The 20,889-nt window shown below is 36.0% G+C and overlaps 1 protein-coding gene and 1 pseudogene across 2 annotated transcripts in view; one reads left to right on the top strand and one right to left on the bottom strand.

Annotated features, from left to right (window-relative positions):
* LOC145291945 (uncharacterized) overlaps positions 1 to 20,889 on the top strand; it is a 1,383,621-nt gene that overhangs the window by 915,895 nt on the left and 446,837 nt on the right. The gene's annotated exons all lie outside the window — the stretch shown is intronic.
* On the bottom strand, positions 17,972 to 18,096 carry LOC145292460 (U2 spliceosomal RNA; annotated as a pseudogene).

Genomic DNA, 20,889 nt, shown 5'->3' with positions numbered 1-20,889 from the left:
GTTGCGTTCTGTGTTCGTGTTATGCTGTGATTCGTATATATAAAATGCTCATACTTAGAAGTGTAGAAGCTCTTTGAGTGTTGAGACATTGTGTATCTAAAGAAATTTTAAAACACATGATATACAAGACATATAATGACAATTTTCACTTTACCTTTTGGTAGAATTACAACACAAAGACGACGTTTGTAAAAACACATGATGGGTTTATTTCTTTTCCGACCGGTCGTGGTTTTCATAGTCAAGAATTTTAGTTTCACATTCTAAGTTTCAAAGGTGACCGTCTCGCTTCCAGACGTTCGAATCCCCATGCCCGGACTCCAGACTGTCGTCTCTCGTCCTCAGACTCTCTCTCCCAGACTCTCTCTGCTTAACTCTAAAGTTTCTTACTATATCGAGAACTTCTCATTTTCCATGACGTCATACACATGTTACAACCACCGAGAATCGAAACCAAAACGTTTAGCGTACGACTTGCTTTTTCCTTTGACGGAAATGCCGGGCCTATGGAGACATGTTTTCTGCAAGGCTGAAAGTTAAAACATAAAGCAATAGCTATTACTTTACGCAGGCATATTCGTGATGGCGTCGTTCGACCTTCATCTGACAAATTCCATTTTTTTAAATTTTCACATTTTTGCACCGATTTGACTCAGATATAAAGTTTCGCATGGGTTCGAATACCCTATATATTAAGCTACATGCCTGTAGACTAAAACTTGACAGGAGTTTGGTTAGGCCAAATTTATTAAACAAATAATACATAAATATATATAGAAAGAGGTTTTTGTTTATAACTTATTTACGCAAATATTAGGAAGTACAAATCATTTAGAATATCTGTATGAATATAATTACACGTAACAGTTAACTAAAGATGATCATCCCATGAGAAAATAAACAAAAAATAGGGAATCAAAATGAATGTTTAAAAGAATATGCAAATTAGCTAGATCTTTTGTAGATGACTGCAATTTCACGACCCATATATAACAAAGTTGTATTTTCTTTTTAAATAAATAGAAAAAAGGTTTTTGATATGAATATCAATACTAAAAAAATAGTGTATATGAGCGTAGATTATCGAAATAAATTGTAAAGAACGCGAAAATAATGACTAATCAAAGAGTAGTTTATGTTCTACCACTAAAAAGCGCGGGTCAATCTTTTTGATATACAACTAAGAAGACTCATTATTTACTACTAGCTAATCAGTTGTCAGAAAATCTTTTAATCATGAGCATTCGTATATCATTATATATATACTAGGCGACCAGTGTCCTGACGTTTCCGGGGAAATATGATATATTGAAGCAATTTTCTACCGCAAAATCGAATTTTTGAATATTAATACTACTAAAAATAAGTAACACTAAGACTACAATCAGTTACATTGACTTGGCAAGAGAATGTACTTTAATTTTGTGGATCTAACGCTTGGACTTGAACGTTAAGGGTGGATATTCTTGTTTTGTAAAGAAAACAAACACTACTACTAATAATAATAACAATACTATCAATACTCTGTAAGTAATCCTATATATGGCCCACCGGTTAGGAGCATTACTGCTGCTACTACTACTACTATTCATACGAGCTAAATTAAGAGAAAATAGACTCCGAAGAAGCAGAAGAAAAATTAAAAATTATATAAAGAAATGTTTTTGTCTTTAGAAACGTTGACCCCTATCTTTGAAACTAATGTGTTATTTTTGTATTTTCATCTACTTCACCCAAATACATGACTATAGTCACGAAGAACAGACATGGTAAAATATTATAAAATGAATCGTATATTCATTTTCCTAAATGCTCCCAATGAAGGTTTACAATTGCGTAAAAAACGCATCAATTACGGCCGGTAATTTAAGCTAGTCATATTTAATCATTTGGCAGATATGGAATATGTCCATTAATTAACTGCACGCAGGCTTCAAGTGCTTCCCAAACCACATTGTAGAACCAGATTATAAGCAGTACACTACAAGATTCAATAAGTTTATTTTTCTTAATCACAGTAAAGTGGACTCCCAGCTCTGGAAAGTAATTCTACACTATAGATATCAACCATACCGAGGCTTAAGTCTTGTCTACCCTTATATTTCCGCCATGGCTTGAGTTATTAATTCGTACCTTACCTATTGATCTGAAAAAGAGGACTTTAAGAGCATAGTTTAGCTCAACCTGATGCAGTGAAAGATAAAAACTGACGTGATCTCATATGGCTCAAGGAGAGTGTGAAGAAGAGTGCGAAGATTCCTTCTTAAGCTCCTGTGTTATTTATTATGAAATATCGATCTCTATCTCCTTCCTCTTCCTAGTCACTGATTTGGCATAAGGTGAATTGACCTCTATTGTCTTCAAGAGTTTTGATTTGTCCCAGTTAAAGCAATAGAACCGATCTAGGAAAATGATCTGTTTCTGCTCCACTTTAAACTGTGAGTTCTCATGTGACGACCTGAGAACAAGAGGGTGGCGCTGACGAGCACCATGAAAAGGATGACTTTGAACCCTGATGTATGAAAATGGAGATATATTACTTCTGTCCATCATATCTATGACGTTCACACACTCCAGTAATATCGGATTAGGACTGATATTTAGTCGTGTAATTTTCGTAAGGCTGGTATTTAGTCGCGTAATTTGCGTAAGGCTGGTATTTAGTCGCGTAATTTGCGTAAGGCTGGTAGTTAGTCGCGTAATTTGCGTAAGGCTGGTGGTATTTAGTCGCGTAATTTGCGTCAGGCTGGTGGTATTTAGTCGCGTAATTTGCGTCAGGCTGGTGGTATTTAGTCGCGTAATTTGCGTCAGGTTGGTGGTATTTAGTCGCGTAATTTGCGTCAGGCTGGTGGTATTTAGTCGCGTAATTTGCGTCAGGCTGGTGGTATTTAGTCGCGTAATTTGCGTCAGGCTGGTGGTATTTAGTCGCGTAATTTGCGTCAGGCTGGTGGTATTTAATCGTAGTTTTTATCATACTATGTATTGCCTTCTTAGGAAACGTTATATCTACGTCAAGTCAAATGTGAGTAATCCTCATCTCTTCCACTAGTTTCTGTCTTTCATGTGACACACACACACACCTGTATTTGTCCTCGAGTATACTTTTTCTGCAAGGCATTAATAGTTATGAGCGTGGGTGTTGACATGTCATAAATCCCTTTTTCTCATGGTATAAATAACTACAATTCTAGACGGCATTTTCCCAATAAAAGAAACGCAATAGCATATATAACCTTTTCTATATGAGATAATGTTGAAACGTTAGATAAAAAAGAGAAGGTTACTCCGTCATGTGTTTCTCTTCGTGTTTCTCGCCGAATTCTTTAACTGGTCGACCAATTTCTTAACACCTTATGTCGTCCAAGCAATTAACACTTCAGACTTTTCCCCACCACCACCGCCGCCCACTCTCCAACAATACCACTGATCAAATAAATATGTCCATCACATGTTCGGCATATTTATAATCGCATCAACTTCAGTCAAATCGTATTTAATTTTAATAAATTTTGACAGACTCTTCAGTTTGATGCATGATAATTGCTGTCCAAGACGCTTCCCTACCCCGTCCCAACACCCAATATTAATAATGTTGTTAATGGGAAGCAGAGCAAGTCCCCCCCTCGCCTCCCATCAATTTTCGCTTAGAAAACGTGACTGTGTCCCGCAATATATGATTCGGTGATCACGAAGATTGGTGCGAAAATATTCGATAGATTTTAAGTTCTCTGAACTATTTATTAATTCTTCAATGCCGAAAGGAAATATTGTTTCTAAAATATTCACTGTATACAATGTATTGAACATATGTTGCTATTCTGTACGGAACTGAGATTCATAAGAGCTTTCTATATGGACATGTATGATTTACTGTTAATGTTACAATATTTTTTGGTATACTGAGAGGCTATCGCCAAAAAGATTTGAACATTTTTAAGTTTATTGAAATATGAAAAATACAGGGTGACCTCCCCCACAAAGAAAAAGCTAAATGGAGGCCATCTAGAACATATGCTGTAGAACGGAGAAAAAAAAAGCCAAAACTCTAGTGTTTTGATGTGATGTTTTGAATATAATAAACTAATGACGAAAGTTTCATTTCATTCAGACAAAACACTAAGTAAGCGGCATAATTAGAGTTGGGATCCGTTTTTTGAGGGAGGGGTCACCGTGTAGATGTAAATAAAAAGGTTCTCGGGAAGCTGTTCATATTTTTGATGGAGGCTCATATTCATTTTTTTTTTTTTTTTTGAATAGGTAAAGATTATTGTCTTAAATGTTGCTGTTTTTATTAATGCCATTAGATTTAGCCGGTTTTTTTTTTGGTGAGCATAAGGGGATTTTGATGATAGGCACGAAGCGTTAAAAATTAAAATAGCATTAGTCATCGAAAGGAAAACCTAAAATTATCTATGTGAAATTTAACGTCTCTATATTTGTACATTCTTGATTTTTCTATATAATTTTTCATAGCTTCTTTGTGCTAGTTTATTATTATATTCTTATTGTAAATAGTTCAGTCACCAGCTCTTCCGTTCAATATCATAGCAATTAACAGACTATTTATAACCGATTATTTTTCCAGAGACTTTTTTATGGCAATCACCCAAGACACAGCGTGAATCCACTAGATGTAAATAACTAACAAGTACGAAAGATCATTATTGCAAATAGTCTTGAAAATACCAGCGTTGTAGGTAGAAGGAAAGCAGTGAGCAGTGAAGGAGTTCTCTAACCGTGCAGACCTTGAAAAGAAGCTACTGGAATAGGAAGCTTTATTACAATGAGGTATTAAAACAGTCTGATCGAGACTTCTAGACCAACAAGTATAACGAGTTGGAGCAAAGGAAGCAGAGAATAGATGATACAATTCTGGGGAACGCATAATACTATTTGTAGAAAAGACTGAGATTAGCAACGTCACGTCTGTGAGATAGAGGTTGCAATTAAGAAGAAAGGCTAGGGTCAATCAAATTACATACGTTTCTGCAATTTATCAAGAAATTTAAAATGGAACACAGATTCACTATCCCAAATATGACAACAGTACTTCATACATGCTCTGATAGTACATGTTTAGAGATAGAGGATAACGCCAGGAGTGGGAAAGCCATACAAAGAACCGATTTTACGAGAAGTGGAAAGAGCACTGGATTTAATATATGGACTTCAATAAAAATTTGATGAGAAAAAGATTAAGAAATTTCCAAGTTGTTTTTCATCGAGAACAGAGTTCTCTATAAGAATCCTGGGAAGAAACAGGACATATCTACGATTGAAAGACAATAGCCGAGTCTTAACAGAATTAGATGAAAAAAATCATTTCAATCAATAACTGAATCCAGATAAACTGCTATTTTAACTGATCCAGGGAAAATGGACGAGAAACAATACCGCAATAGAGGGTAATGTCATCAACGCAAATGTTAATTTTGTAATAATATTCTCTGGACAGCTATATATATATATATATATATATATATATATATATATAATTTTAAAAATATATGCACTGACAGGGTTTCGTCGTCTACGACTCATCTGAGTGGCTGAATCTAGCGAGATTCGAAATCGGGACCCCACGGTAATGAACCTGACCTCTTTATCCACTGGCTCATCTCGCTGACTGTTAGGATATATCGCGATTTATTTAGATGCTTTTTGTTTTTATTTTTGCGATACGTTTTGAATGAATTCAATTATTTAGAGCCCCGGGACACACCAGCAAATAAAATGAAGGTACTCCACCAAACTTCACTCAGAACAAAAAACTCCAACAATCAATCAGGAACATTCACACCAAGGCTATGTAAGGAGTATTGTTGCCACATTTGAGCTGGATCATTTGCTACTAGTCTCTCTTAGACAGTATTCAAAAGAGAATCGGTAACCGCACTGTTAGCTATGCTCCAACCGCTGTCCCATCGACGAAATGCTGCATCCCTCTGCATGTTGTACAAGTATTTTAATGGTAGGTTCTCTGACGAACTACAAACCTTTGTACCTCCCTTGATGTAAATACCCCCGACAAACCTGACGGGCATAATCGCACCACTACGGTGTAGATACCCCCAGACGCCAGAAAGTCTTTTACTCTTTTTTTCTTCCCTAAGACTGCAAGACTTTGGAATTTCCTTCCAGATTCCTGCTTTCCTGACTGTACTGATATGCAGAAGTTCAAGTGTAATGTAACGACATCTTGCTGCGCAACTCCCTACATAGTATCTCTGCAAATAATGTCTCAGATAGTAGCCCCCTAGATTAAAGTATCACTGTGCCTTGTTTTTTGTTTGTTTGTTTTTGTTTTTTGGTGGGGGGGGATGCAATAAAAATACATGAATAAATGTCAGCTAAATATTCAAATATACAAAATTGTCAGTTTTTGAAAGATATTTGAAATTGTACTGATATAGTGGATGGGACGATATAATTTGATTTTGCGACAATTCATTTCAAAATGGGGAAAATCGGGCTTCTTTTATCTCTGCAACTTTTCTAATAGAGCGATCTCTACAAGTTGTAGAGGGTGATAAGTATGGCTAGGACAACAGCATATTCTTTTCATTGTTTTGACTCTCGAGTGTGTATCCTTTTATATCTTAGGTTTATATATAGTGATGCGATTTTCGGTTGATTAACTTTGTCGGATATATACTCGAGAGTCAAAACAATGAAAAGAATATGCTGTTGTCATAGCCCTAGTGATAATGTGCGCTCTATTGTATTATTCGATAGATTAGTTGAAGCAGATTATCAGCTTTCAAATTTTTCACATACGAAGTGTTTTCAATATGTTTCGAAACTTTTCGGACGGACATTTTTATTGATATTACATGAAACTCTAGTCCACTTCGAAGTAATCTTCTCCAGTTGCAATGCACTTGTACTGCTCCAACAACTTCTGGAAGATCCTATGGAAGTCCTCTGGTGTAAGCGTGTCAATGTTCCTTGTTACAGCCTCTTTCATCTGAATCCTCTCATAACGACAGCATCTAAGGTTTTCCTTTAGCTTAGGGAACAACCAAAAGTCACTAGGAGCAAGATCTGGACAATAGGGAGGGTGAGGAACTGTCTTGATGCTTATCTTGGTCTGTGACAAGGTTGAGGTTGTGGACTGAATTTCTCTGAGCAGCATTGAGACAAACTTCGCGCAAATCTTCCGCATTTTCAGTTCTTGGCAAATAATTGTGTGTACAGTTTTCACACAGATATCAAACTGTGCACTTATTGTCTCTATAGACATAGGACGTTCATAATCCATTAAATTCTTTATTCGGCCGATCAACTTTAGTGTTCTGACTTCCTTACTGCTCCCACACCTATTATCATCCCTCACAGTCTCCCTACCTTCCACGAATCTCTTATGCCATTCAAAAACTGATGTTCGATCTATGCAAGATGGTCCGAAATCAATCTGAAGCATTCTATACGTTTCTGTGGCATTTTTGCCAAGTTTCAAACAGAATTTTATTGCATGTTTTTCTTAAGTATCCTCACATCCGATAGCATCTTTGATATTAACCAGCTGCGACAATCAAGCTTTAGTAGGGTGTATTCACATTCCTGTTTTAGTTGTTGATTAGAACCCGAAATAATAATAATAATAATAGGTCAGTCATAGTATGTATAGCAATAATATACTGAATTTTCAAAAGTCTACGACAAATTAAAATCCTTTTACAAAAAAGTGCATAAACTTCTCGTAACTAAACGATAAAGCAAATTTGTAAAAGACGTCATTTCTCTCCTTTTTTCGCCCTAATCTTTTTTTTGTTTCCGTCCTAGTCTCTTTATTTTCCGTCCTAGTCTCTTTATTTTCCGTCCTAGTCTCTTTATTTTCCGTCCTAATCTCTTTATTTTTCGTCCTAGTCTCTTTATTTTTCGTCCTAGTCTCTTTATTTTTCGTCCTAGTCTCTTTATTTTTCGTCCTAGTCTCTTTATTTTTCGTCCTAGTCTCTTTATTTTTCGTCCTAGTCTCTTTATTTTTCGTCCTAGTCTCTTTATTTTTCGTCCTAGTCTCTTTATTTTTCGTCCTAGTCTCTTTATTTTTCGTCCTAGTCTCTTTATTTTTCGTCTTAGTCTCTTTATTTTTCGTCCTAGTCTCTTTATTTTTCGTCCTAGTCTCTTTATTTTTCGTCCTAGTCTCTTTATTTTTCGTCCTAGTCTCTTTATTTTTCGTCCTAGTCTCCCATTTTGTCGCCCTAATCTCTCATTTTGTCGCCGTAGTCTGTGGGCCTTTCTTTCCATCTAGTCTGCCTTATGGTCTGTCTCTCCATCTAGTCTGCCTTATGGTCTGTCTCTCCATCTAGTCTGCCTTATGGTCTGTCTCTCCATCTAGTCTGCCTGTGGGTCTGTCTCTCCATCTAGTCTGCCTGTGGGTCTGTCTCTCCATCTAGTCTGACTGCCCATTTTATTTTTTCTATCTCTCTTCTCTAATTTTGTCACTTTTCTAATTTTGTCTTTCATCGAGCATATTCCTATCGTTATAGAACCTACTATAAAATTTGTATATATTATTATATATATTTATAGTCGACCAAATATTCGGATTCTGGATTTGAACGCTGACTAGCTTTCTGTCCTTGTGCTCTTGCCTCTACTTTATATACATAACTTAGCTTTACATTCCCATGATATATCCTTGTGGCCTGGGAGTCGAATAATGAACCGCAGGGTCAAAAAGTGACTTTGTAACTGGGATCGAATCCTTCGAAAGCCAGTAATTATCACTTCCCCCACCAATGCCTGTAAACATGAAACCAGTGTCGAAAGGTAAAAATAATTATTCTCTTCTATTAATAGCATCCGAAATTTTCAATGTGAGCTTATTTAGTAAAAGAAACGTGAACGTTGATTCATTTGGTATGTAGCCAGAGGCTTTGGAGTCGGATCTCTTGGACATTTTTTCCCATTTGACTTGTACCCTCGACACCGATATGAAGAGTTTAAGCCATTTCTGAAATATCTTTTCTTTATTGATTGCAGTAAGTCTTGTGTAGTTCTAGGTGGTCAACCCTCTCTAACTTTGCTTTCTGTCTTTGAGCAGGGGTAAGTTTTTTTGCTAATCACCGAGCCATCCCGCCCCGCTTCTGGGGGTATGTCGACAGAGTTGATTTAGCATTTTTTTTTTTTTTTTTTTTTTTTACGAGTCAATGAGGTGTTCCTTGAGGTGTGGTTAGTGGCGAAGGCACTGATCAGTTTCCGATACTTGTGTCCCCTTTCTCGTTATCGGAGATTAATGAATACCATCTCGTGTAGAATATCCTCACGTCGGCGGTGAATGCGGAAGGAGTGCGCCGTGAGATTCGGCAGTGTTGTTTGAGCTAAAAGTGCAGGCATGTTGAGAGTCAACTATTTTATACGGTAGATATGATAGCCGAGGCAATAACAGCGGCAAATGGCTGACATGTTCCCGCTCTCGGTGGTGTAAGTCATTTGTAGCTATCTCGATATTTTATTAGGCGTCCGGCTGAATGTTCTTGTTATCATAAAGTTCTTCCCTCCTCATCTCCTCCCATTTCTAGACGCGTTTGTCACTGCCCCCACCACCCAAAGCGAATGGCCTCAAAATAGAACGCAATTTTCGCTTGTTTGCATTGAAAGAATTATTCATAATCAATAAAGATTATTTATTTCACGAAATTTGCCTCGCCCTTAATCTTTCTTTTTCTTCTGCGTTAATTCTAAGAGCGGCCATTTTTCTATTTTAGAGGCGTCCATGCAACACAAAGTGAGGCTTTGTTCGTTGATTCACTATTACACTTCGACTTGAGTTCAAAATATTTTTTATTGTAAAACATAATCGAAAGGATGGGTACGTCGGGCAGACTGTTACATATACTGTTCAGCATAGGATTATTACATTCGTTCGTGTATAACGCTTTGGTTGGCGCATTTGTTGGTCTGTCACGCTATGGTAGGCATTTTTGTTGGTCTGTCACGCTGTGGTAGGCATTTTTGTTGGTCTGTCACGCTGTGGAAAGCATTTTTGTTGGTTTGTCACGCTGTGGAAAGCATTTTTGTTGGTCTGTCACGCTGTGGTAGGCATTTCTGTTGGTCTGTCACGCTGTGGTAGGCATTTTTGTTGGTCTGTCACGCGCTGTTTGGCATTTTTGTTGGTCTGTCACGCGCTGTTTGGCATTTTTGTTGGTCTATCACGCTGTCTGATTGCATCTTTGTCACGCTTTGGTCGGCATCTCCGCTGGCCTGTCACGCTTTGGTCGGCATCTCCGCTGGCCTGTCACGCTTTGGTCGGCATCTCCGCTGGCCTGTCACGCTTTGGTCGGCATCTCCGCTGGCCTGTCACACTTTGGTCGGCATCTCCGCTGGCCTGTCACGCTATGGTCGGCATCTCCGCTGGCCTGTCACGCTTTTTGGTTTAAATTCGCATTTCTTTTGGTCGGTCACGGATCTCCGTATTTACTGTTTTTATTCATTTATTTTCTTTTTTTTTTGTCTTTTTATTCTTTCAAAACAATATTTATTATAAGGAAGTTTTTTTTCTCATTGTGCGAACATCAGATCACTGGAAAGTTGTTTGTTAGATCTTGTTAAAATCAAAATGGATCTGTGCGTGTTGCTATGGCGACGCACAGCGACCATGAACGATATCTTCGTAGGTTTGTTCCACGAACCAATTTTTGTGTGAAAATACATTTTGTTTGTTTTCATAGTATTCCTGCTCTAAGTCTCTGAACTTTATAAGCTGATGGCGTTCAACTCATACCAAGACCATTGATAAAAATAATATTCCCTACTTACTACGTCGGATTAGCCCAGATCGGCAAAGATTATCAAGTACTTATAAACATTCTCATCGTAGACATCTTTCAGTATTCGGTAGTCCATGATGGTCAAACATCCAATCAAATTGTTCGTTTATTTACGGTTCTGGGTATGACCATAAAAGAGGCTGAGCTATTTAAGCGAACGTGAGGTTGTCGCATGTTTATTATAATACTACTTATCGCCTCATTATTTGTGTTTAGTATTATTTTTATATATTTACATCCTTATTTACTCGTACAATCTTTATTAATAAGTTTGATATGAGAAATATAGGAAGTATATCTATCTATACTCCTATAAATTCGTTTTTCTTTTGTGTCTATTGATATTCATATTAAAACCCCTCTTTTCTATTTATTTAAAAAGATACAATTTTCTTATATATGGCTTGTGGAATTGCATTCATTTGCAAAAGATCTAGCTAATTTGCATATTATTTTAATAAATTCCCTATTAGTTTATTCGGTTTTCTGATGGAATGATCATCTTTAGTTAACTATTACGTGTAATTATACTTATGCAGATATTCTACATGATTTATACTTGCATAATATTTGCGTAAAAATGTATAGTAAACACAAAATAGTTTCCATATATATTTATGTATACGTATATATTTTTGTTTAAAAAAAATAGCCTACCAAACTTCTCCTGGAGTTTTTGGTCTACAGACATGAAACTTCGTATATAAGGTATTTGAATCCATGCGAAACTTTATATCTGGGTTTTAGCCCGAAATAATCGGTGCAAAAGTGTGAAAATTAAAAAAAAAAAAAATGAAATTTGCCAGGTGAAGATCGAACGCCGCCATCGCGAACGCATAACGTAGTAGCTATTGGTTCATGTTTTAATTTTTAGCCATGCAGTAAATGTCTTCATGGCCCAGTCATTGGCGGCAGAAGCAAAAATAAGTTGTAAGCTGAAGGTTTTGGTTTCGGTTCTCGGTGGTGGCGCATGAGTCTTTGTTTTTTTTAACTTTTTAAATCATTACTATATGTTGCGTCCACTATATATATATATATATATTAAAGCGAACGTGTCTATGTACATTTTCCTGCGCAATAATTCTGTCAATTTTTAGTCTACAGACTCGAAATTTGATATACAGTGTACTGAGATTTGGGAAAATCTATGTGATCGGTTTTCGGCCAGAAATTTGGCTGTTAAGGGGTCAATGTTCAACGATTTGACCTTTGAGAACTCTACCAAACTCCTCCGCCAATTTGGGGTCTAAACACTTGAAATTTTATATATAGATTCCTTGGATATGGATCTAAGTTAATAACTTGATTTGAGCCCAAAACAAATGTTAAGGGGTCATAATAGGGGTCAAATTTTTAAAAAATTGACTTTTTTTTTTTTGCTATGCAAATACCCGGGAAACGCCGGGCACCAATGCTTGTATATAAAAAAATTAAAATAATATAAATATATACATTTTTATACTTTATCCTAAATATATTAAAATATATTATATATTACTCATGTGGTACTGGGTATTTTCTTTGAATCTTGTTTGGTTGATTTATATATATACTACCAGTTCAACCCAGCTTTGCTCGGGTCCTATATACAGTTCATAACGTTATGAGCATGCATATATATATATATATATATATATATATATATATGAATTTTGACTCGTGTTCAGGTCACCTACATTTCAAATTTAAGTGTTGAACCATAAATTGGCGGAGGAGTTTAGTATAATCTGCAAAGGTCAGCTCTTTCAACTTTGACCTCTTGGCAGTCAAATCATCGTCCAAAAAGCTAGTTAAAAAGCATGCCGCATGTCTGAATAGATTTTATGTAAAATTTCAAATGTTTAGATCCAATATTGGCTTAATAGTTTTCTAGAAAGCGCGAATATCAAATCTTTTGAACTTTAACCCCTTGACAGCCACATTTTCGGCCCAAAGCCGATTAAAAAGCTTGCCCTATGTCTGAATACACTTTGATTAAAATTCTAAATGTTTAGACCAAATATTATCTAAGTAATTTGGTAGGCCGCAAAAGTCAATTTAAAAAAGAAATTGACCTCACTTTTGACCCTTTAAAATTCATTGTTTTGGGCTCAAATCAAATTTAAAAAAAATCGATCCATATCCAAGTAACCTGCATCTAAAATTTAAAGTGTTTCGACCCAAAATTGGCGGAGGAGTTTGGTAGAGTTTTCAAAGGTCAAATCATTGAACTTTAACCCCTTCACAGCCAAATTCCTGGCCGAAAACCGATTAAAAAGATTGTCTCAAATCGTAATACGCCTTATGTCAAATTTCGAGTGTGTAGAATGAAAATTGACAAAGCAGTTTGGTAGGGAAATGTACACACAAAAACGCACAAACAATTTCACTTTTATAGATTAAAATATATAAGAGATATATAAAACATATATAGAAAAAAATAAAATAATTTAAATATATACATTTTTTTATGTATCGTCCTATATGTATTAAGATATATTAGAGATTACTTATGTGGTTCTGGGTATTAGGGTCACCCTGTATGTATATATATATATATATATATATATATATATATATATATACAGGGTGACCCCCCCCCCAAAAAAAAACAGGCCCCAACTATAATTAGGCCCCGTTTCTTAGTGTTTTGTCCGAATGAAATGAAACTTTGGTCATAACTAGTTTATTATATTCAAAACATCACATCAAAACACTAGGGTCTTTGGCCTTTTTCTTTTCTCCGTTCTACAGCATATGTTCTAGATAACCTCCATTTAGCTTTTGTTTTTTTTTTTGTGGTGGGGGGGGCAATCCTGTAATATATATGTATATATATATATATATATATATATATATATATGTGTGTGTGTTTGTTTTGGTTTTAGCGGTATGTTTTGAATGAATTCAATTATTTACGAAAGTGCATTTTAACCTAAATGCGAGTTGGGAATAATTTTCTCCTTAACTAACTTGATACCCCCACATGGGGAGCGGTATATATATTATTTTTAAAATATAATTATTCACATACACGTATTTCGTCGTCTACGACTCATCAGTGGGGTCCTGATTTCTAATCTCGCTAGATTCAGCCACTCTGAGTCGTAGACGACGAAACAAGGTCAGTGGATAATTATATTTTAAAAAATATATACACACACACATTAAGTGATTGAAAGTAACTCCTTATTTAAAAATAGATTCAATTTATTTTTAAAATATAATTTATACAATTAATGAATATGAAAAAATATAATTGAGAATTTTTTATTTAAAAACACCACTATGACCCGGCAACATCCCCGACTATACTAGAAAGTGGAGCGGGGGTGGGGTCGGTAAAAACAAACGAGGAAAGACTGTTTAGAGAATAATAAAACCTACTTAGTAGTTATTCTCATTCAATCCTGGACAACAAGCTTCCTCGCTAGATTCAGCCACTCTGAGTCGTAGACGACGAAACAATGTCAGTGGATAATTATATTTTAAAAAATATATACACACACACATAAAGTGATTGAAAGTAACTCCTTATTTAAAAATAGATACAATTTATTTTTAAAATATAATTTATACAATTAATGAATATGAAAAAGTATAATTGAGAATTTTTTATTTAAAAACACCACTATGACCCGGCAACATCCCCGACTATACTAGAAAGTGGAGCGGGGGTGGGGTCGGTAAAAACAAACGAGGAAAGACTGTTTAGAGAATAATAAAACCTACTTAGTAGTTATTCTCATTCAATCCTGGACAACAAGCTTCCTTGCTAGTTTAGTTTTAAGCTTTTATTCATCATCATCATCAACGCTCTGATCTCCAGCTGGCATCAATTGTGATGGATGGCTCTCGTCTGGGTGAGGCCCCGTGTTTTGACCTTTACTCCTGATCTGAAATGGAACACGTACATCAAGTCTGTTGCCAAGGTTGCTGGAAAGATGGTGGGATCCTTCTACCGCTCCAGAAGATATCTCACTACTAATGCAATTCTCTATCTATATAAAAGCCAAGTACGTCCAAGGATGGAATATTGTTGCCATATCTGGGCAGGAGCGGCCAAAAACAGCCTATCATGCCTTGACAAAGTACAAAATAGACTTTGTGGCTTAGTGGGGGATGCCCTTTTCTCTACCCTGCAACCTCTCTCCCACAGAAGAGACGTTGCGAGCCTATCCTTGTTTTATCGTTATTTTCATGGCAGGTGCTCGTCTGAACTCCAATCTCTGGTCCCCCCTCGCCAATCTTTCACGAAAAACACCCGTCTAGCTGAATCCACTGTGAAAAATGTACCCCACTCTATATCTGTGCCTAAATCAAAACGCGAATTCCATGAACAAAGCTTCTTTCTTAGAACTGCACGCCTGCGGAACTCTGTTCCGTCTGCCTGCTTCCCTCCGGACTACAACTTGGATGTCTTCAAGTCCAATGTTAACAAATTCCTAATGAACCGCCCCTTAATTAAACACTTCATCAAATCTCCACACTAACGTAATGTACTTGCAATAACCCTTATCCCTGAGTGGCTTCCGGGCCTTGATAAGTGGTGATCACTGTGTAAAAAAAAAAGGGTATTACAAAAACAAAGTCAAGTATTATGATTCAATTTTACTTTAAACAGAAATATTCCGTTGGAACGCGCGCCTGTCTTACAAAAGAACCTACTGTTGGTTGTGTACGCCGGACACATTTGTTTGAGCTGTGATAAAACTTTTCAAATGCACTTGTGATGTTAGACTGTGTCTAAGTGGTAATTTGGTAAAAATCGTATCGTTCCATGTTTAATGTTTTGCTTTCTTTTTTTTTTTATTGATCTTCGACTATTATTGGAGGCATTCCGGCACAAAACCTATCTAACATCACTTTCAGACACCTAAGATATTTATGTGAAATTAAAAAAAAAAAAATCGCCCCAGCCGTTTTGGAGCCCAGAAGTAACGAACCTAGACTCTGTTCCTTTTCTATAACAACAGAGATTCCATATAGGCGCTTTCATGTACCAGCAGCTTTTCAAGTCTACGAGGAATCGCATCAACTGATTACACTTTTATTCACATTTCATTTTCACATAGTATTCCGCCATTCACAAACAACAATAGTAAAGTGTGGAGGAGGTCAATCATAAAAACGAAATATTCAATATTGTCACAAGCACTGATAATTGGCCAAATTTAATCCCTCGGCATCGCGAGGTACCTCTAGATTTTGCTACTGTTGCTTGTGAATGGCTGAATGCTCAAGTCCGTTGAAGATGGATGAGTCGTCGTGGTTTGTCTGCACGTATGGCCGGCTAGAAGTCCTGACTTAATGCCCTAGAACTTTTAAATTTCTTAGTTTGGTTTAGTAGACTTGCTCTTTCAGCCAACCAGAAAGGAAAAAAAGTACTTGAAAGGTGAAAACACGAAATCATTTCGCAAGGGTTTTTTGTGAAATCAATCGATGCGATTCCTGGTCGACTTAAAAAAAAGCTGGTGGTGAATGAAGACGCCTATATTAAATTTTAAATAAAAGTCGATGCATTAGACTTTTTTCATGTATTCATTAATTGCAAAAAGAATCGATAATTTAGATAATTTGGACCACTGTTCGTATTTTGGATGTTATCTCAACGTTTCGATCGATTTAACCTACGACTTTCTTCGGTGCATCTTGTCAAACTGTCAAATCCGTCGGAAATTTCGAACGGAACCTTTTGCTTAATTCAAATGACTCCCAGAACAGAAACCAACTGTCCCTGTGGATTAAATAAAGGGTTTCGTTGAAAATGCTGTAGACCTACATATACTCATTGCCAACTCGCCAGGTAGCAAGGACCGGATAAAGACAGAACTTGGAAAGGACGACCAAATTATGTCTGTCAACCAGACAAAATGCGCGCATGAGATATATTTCTTCACTACGTCATCTTTCAGACTTCCCGTCTGTGACGTCATATCATGACACACAATACTAACTCTAAATTTAATTTAAAGAATTTTCCATTCCTATCTTTAAGTTAACATTTTGCATTAAAAAAATGTTTTTAATACTATTTTAGAGAATATGTCTAATATCGTAAGAGGAAGAGAAGCAAATAGGCGCATATAAACGAGATTATCCCAGCAATGTCAATTCCAGCTTTTCTGGCGATTTTCTTCTGGTATTGTGCCTAAGCGTTAACGGCAAATCATGACACGTACACGAGTGGGCCGAGCGCCAATGTCACTGTATTTGATTCAACCACGTATCCTTTTGACATCGGGGTCTTCACTTTAATTGTGCATTTTTTTTTAATAAAAGAAAGAAAAAATAGTTTACGTTCGATAAAAAAGTGTATATATATATATATATATAATATAAAAATTATATGCAAAATCCGATTCTGCATTTTGCTAATGCCTGCCCTCTGATGAGAAGGAGAGTATTTCTTCGAAGTCCGCGGATTAAGGACTATCCACTTATCTTGTGTTTCCTTTTTTTAAAATTAAATATGTTTTTAACTCTTTTTCAAGATGTCTTTTAACATGTTTTATTAATCATTTGTTTATATATATATATATATATATATATATATATATATAGGGTGACCCCAAAAAACGGGCACCAAGTCTAATTAGGCCCCGTCTCTTAGTGTTTTGTCCGAATGAAATGAAACTTGGGTCATAACTAGTTTATTATATTCAAAACATCACATCAAAACACAAGGGTCTTTGGCCTTTTTTTTCCGTTCTACAGCATATGTTCTAGATGGCCTCCATTTAGTTTGTTTGTTTGGGGGGGGTCAACCTGTATTAACATTATGGTATGTTTAACGTGCTTGTGTCACGGTTTCCAGTTTATGAATTATTCGATTGGGTGACAGAAGGGGATAACATGCTACGAACATTAAATTATTAGTAAATAGATAATATGTTCGTTGTATGTTATCACCTTTTTAATCTCTTATTTTAATAACAAGGCCCATAGCCATTCGTCCCGTGCTCTCGTGTAATGAATGAATGCGTGAATGTAGGATCGACATGAAATTCTTAAAGATAAACTAAAATGACCGAAAAAAATGGGCTGAAATGACTTAAATAAATAAAAAGTAAATGACTTGGAATGACTTTAATGAACTTAAGGATGAATTGAATGACCTTAAGAATGACTGGAATGCTTAAAAATTACTGGAATCCTTAAAAAACAACTTGAATGATCTGGAAAATGACTTGAATGGCTTTGAGACTGACTGGTTGTAAAGTGGGTGATCATTTTACATTAAATTAATACAGAAAAGTAACCCCCACTTTATATCACAATAAGTACAGCATGTAGTAAGAACAGATACTACACGTTGATCTTGGCCAAAAGGCCAAGAAAATCTCAAAAAGTTAAGAACAATATGTATTAAGAACAGACCTGTGATCTTAACTAAAAAGGCCAAGCACAAAAGTGTTACGGAAAAAACCGACCGACCGACGGACGGACCGACGGAGTGACTTATAGAGTCACTTGCACGCGACTAAAAATGATCTTCCGATCACCAAAACTCAGTGTAAAAAAAAAAAAAGTTTTTTTAACCGTATGTTAAACTAAAACATACTTTCTTAGTCTTCTGGGTGGGGTCCAAAGGTAATATCTGTTCTGTCTAAAGATGGTAAAATTCATACAATCGAAAATATATCACGGACTTCTATAAGGATATTGAAGATAAACCTTAATAACCAGATATATTCTGACATTACATTAACCGGATTACTTAGATAAATACTTTTACAATTTTAGCAAAAGAGCTACAATTATACCTCGGAGTCTCAATTCCTACTGAACGTCTACAGAATGCCAATATATGTTATTTAAATAGCATTCATTATTGAGATGAGTATTATTTATTTATTGTCGGTAAGATCTCAGCTTTTCTTTCACTTTCTTTTCCGCCTTTTCACGGGTTCGAGCCTGCCTGCCTAGTAACACTTTTTTTCCGAACACCCGGGCACTCTCGCTAGTTTAGTTTTAAATAGAAAAAGTTTTTTTTTTAATACGAATATCAATACGCACAAAAAATAATTCTAGTATTTTATATATATATATATATATATATATATATATATATATATATATATATATGTGATGAGAAAACATTTCTTTCAATTTTTAACTTTTAAATTTAGGTGAAGATATCTCGGCTCAAACAAAACTTTATTGGTCGAAATAAACAGTAGCAGAATCAACATACGTTTGACAACGGAAAACACGTATTTAGGCAAGTAACGTAAAAATCGTATTTTCTGATTACAATGGAGGCATTTTTGATATCGTTTAGGTTTTTAAAGCATTTCTCACACAGAAAGTTGTCGATATGCTTAAAATTAGTAGTCAGTAGGTGAGGGTTTGAAGAGTATGGCGTATGAGGCAGTTTCGTATCCCAATTCTTTAAACTTCTGTAAGGTCGGTTTAGCAAAGTGCGGTCGGGCATTATAGTGGAGAAGAAGGCCCGATTTTTCTGTTGAGTAATGATGGGTGGCACCAATTTATCAATTTTTTTGGTTTATCCAAGTGGTTGGAAATCGTCGTATACGTTCGTGAACAGTTGTGCGTCGATTGGCTTCTACTAAGACTCTTAATTAATCTTTGTGAACATCTGATGGCCAACCATTACGCTCATGATCTTCAAGACTTCGTCACGACCACGAAATTTCTTAAACCGCCGTTGTGCTGTGTGTTCAATAGTGGTTCCTGGGCCAAAAGCTTCGTTGATACCGCAAGCTGTTTCGGCAGCTTTTCGGCCTAGCTCGAATTAAAATAAGAAAATTATGCGAATTTGCTTTTTTTTCCATCTTGTATTCAACGTTCTGGAAAGAAGTCATAATTGTTTTAAAACGATTGTAATCTAGACGATCCGATAGAGCGAAAAAACTCTCTTTAAAATGATATATGAAGTAAAGGTATTATAACGAAAATTAATTTGAAAATACATCATTTGAAATCAAAATTTAAAATTCCGCAGGAACCTTGTCATTTATAGAATTTTACCTTGAAAATTATTTTTTATAAACGTTTACGCATTTGTTGCAGCATTATTTTATCAGTAAGTCACTAAATCTCCTGCGGTCGCCGAATCGGCTTGCTTTATAAGAGTCCTAAGTTTTCAGGGTCATCAATTGTTTACAATGAAACACTGTTTCGGAGATTTAAAAGCAAAGTACAGTATCGGCAAAAAGAAAGTCCGCGCTTGTAACTTTTTCAAAACCTGCAAATTTAAGCTAAATTTAATGCAGCTGTTAAACAACCTATACCCCATTTGCTTCGCCTTTTATTCCTCTATAATTTTACCTGTTCATATTTGACTTTTAATTGAAATATTCTAGTGTTCACATCAATTTAAAAAAAAAATAGCTTCAAATTGAGGAGGCAAAAAGAAAGTCCGCAGCAAACAAATTCGCTTAAAACCAGCTTAAATTATCGTCCCTAAATCAGTTTAAAATATTCACCAACAGCCAACAAAGCATCTCTAATCGTAATTGTTGTTGTTACAGGCTATACAACATAACATTTAGTCCATATGCCACGATTTTCTCTTAGTGATCGTCAAGAGTTCATTAATCTCCACCTTTCTGGTTTATCCAATCGAGAAATCGGCCGCAGATTGAAATGTGATGACAAAACGGTACGAAAGACTGTGCAAAAGCACCAAAACACGTGATGTTCGTAAATCTCGTCGTATCGTTACTTCTAACAGGGAAGACGATGCTATCAAGATCCGTAGCCAAAGAAACAGATTTGAAACAGCTCTCCAAATCCAACAACAGTGCAATCTTGTAAAAAAGTGCTCTCTTTCTACTGTCAAAAACAGATTAAAGGAATTTAATTTGCGATTATATGTTGCAAGACGCAAGCCAATGATTTCTGTAACGAACAGAAGCGCCGTCTGGACTTCGTCAGATGCAATGAAGATCATGACTCTTCATATTGGTCAAAAGTGCTTTTTAGCGACAAAAGCAAGTTCAATAGGCTAGGCAGTGATGGTAGACAGTACGTCCGTCGGAGGAAAGACGAAGAATTTAATCCTGGGCTCTCAGTTTCAACCTTACAAGGTGGTGGAGGTTCAGTTTTGTTGATAGGCATTATTAGTACTAATGGTCCAGGGCGTATAGTTCGCTTGCAAGGTCGAATTAAT

Source organism: Euprymna scolopes, chromosome 13 (genome assembly GCF_053919585.1).
Source record: "Euprymna scolopes isolate OS-2025 chromosome 13, ASM5391958v1, whole genome shotgun sequence".
Lineage (NCBI taxonomy): Eukaryota > Metazoa > Mollusca > Cephalopoda > Sepiida > Sepiolidae > Euprymna > Euprymna scolopes.
This window is presented reverse-complemented; position numbering and strand designations above follow the sequence as displayed.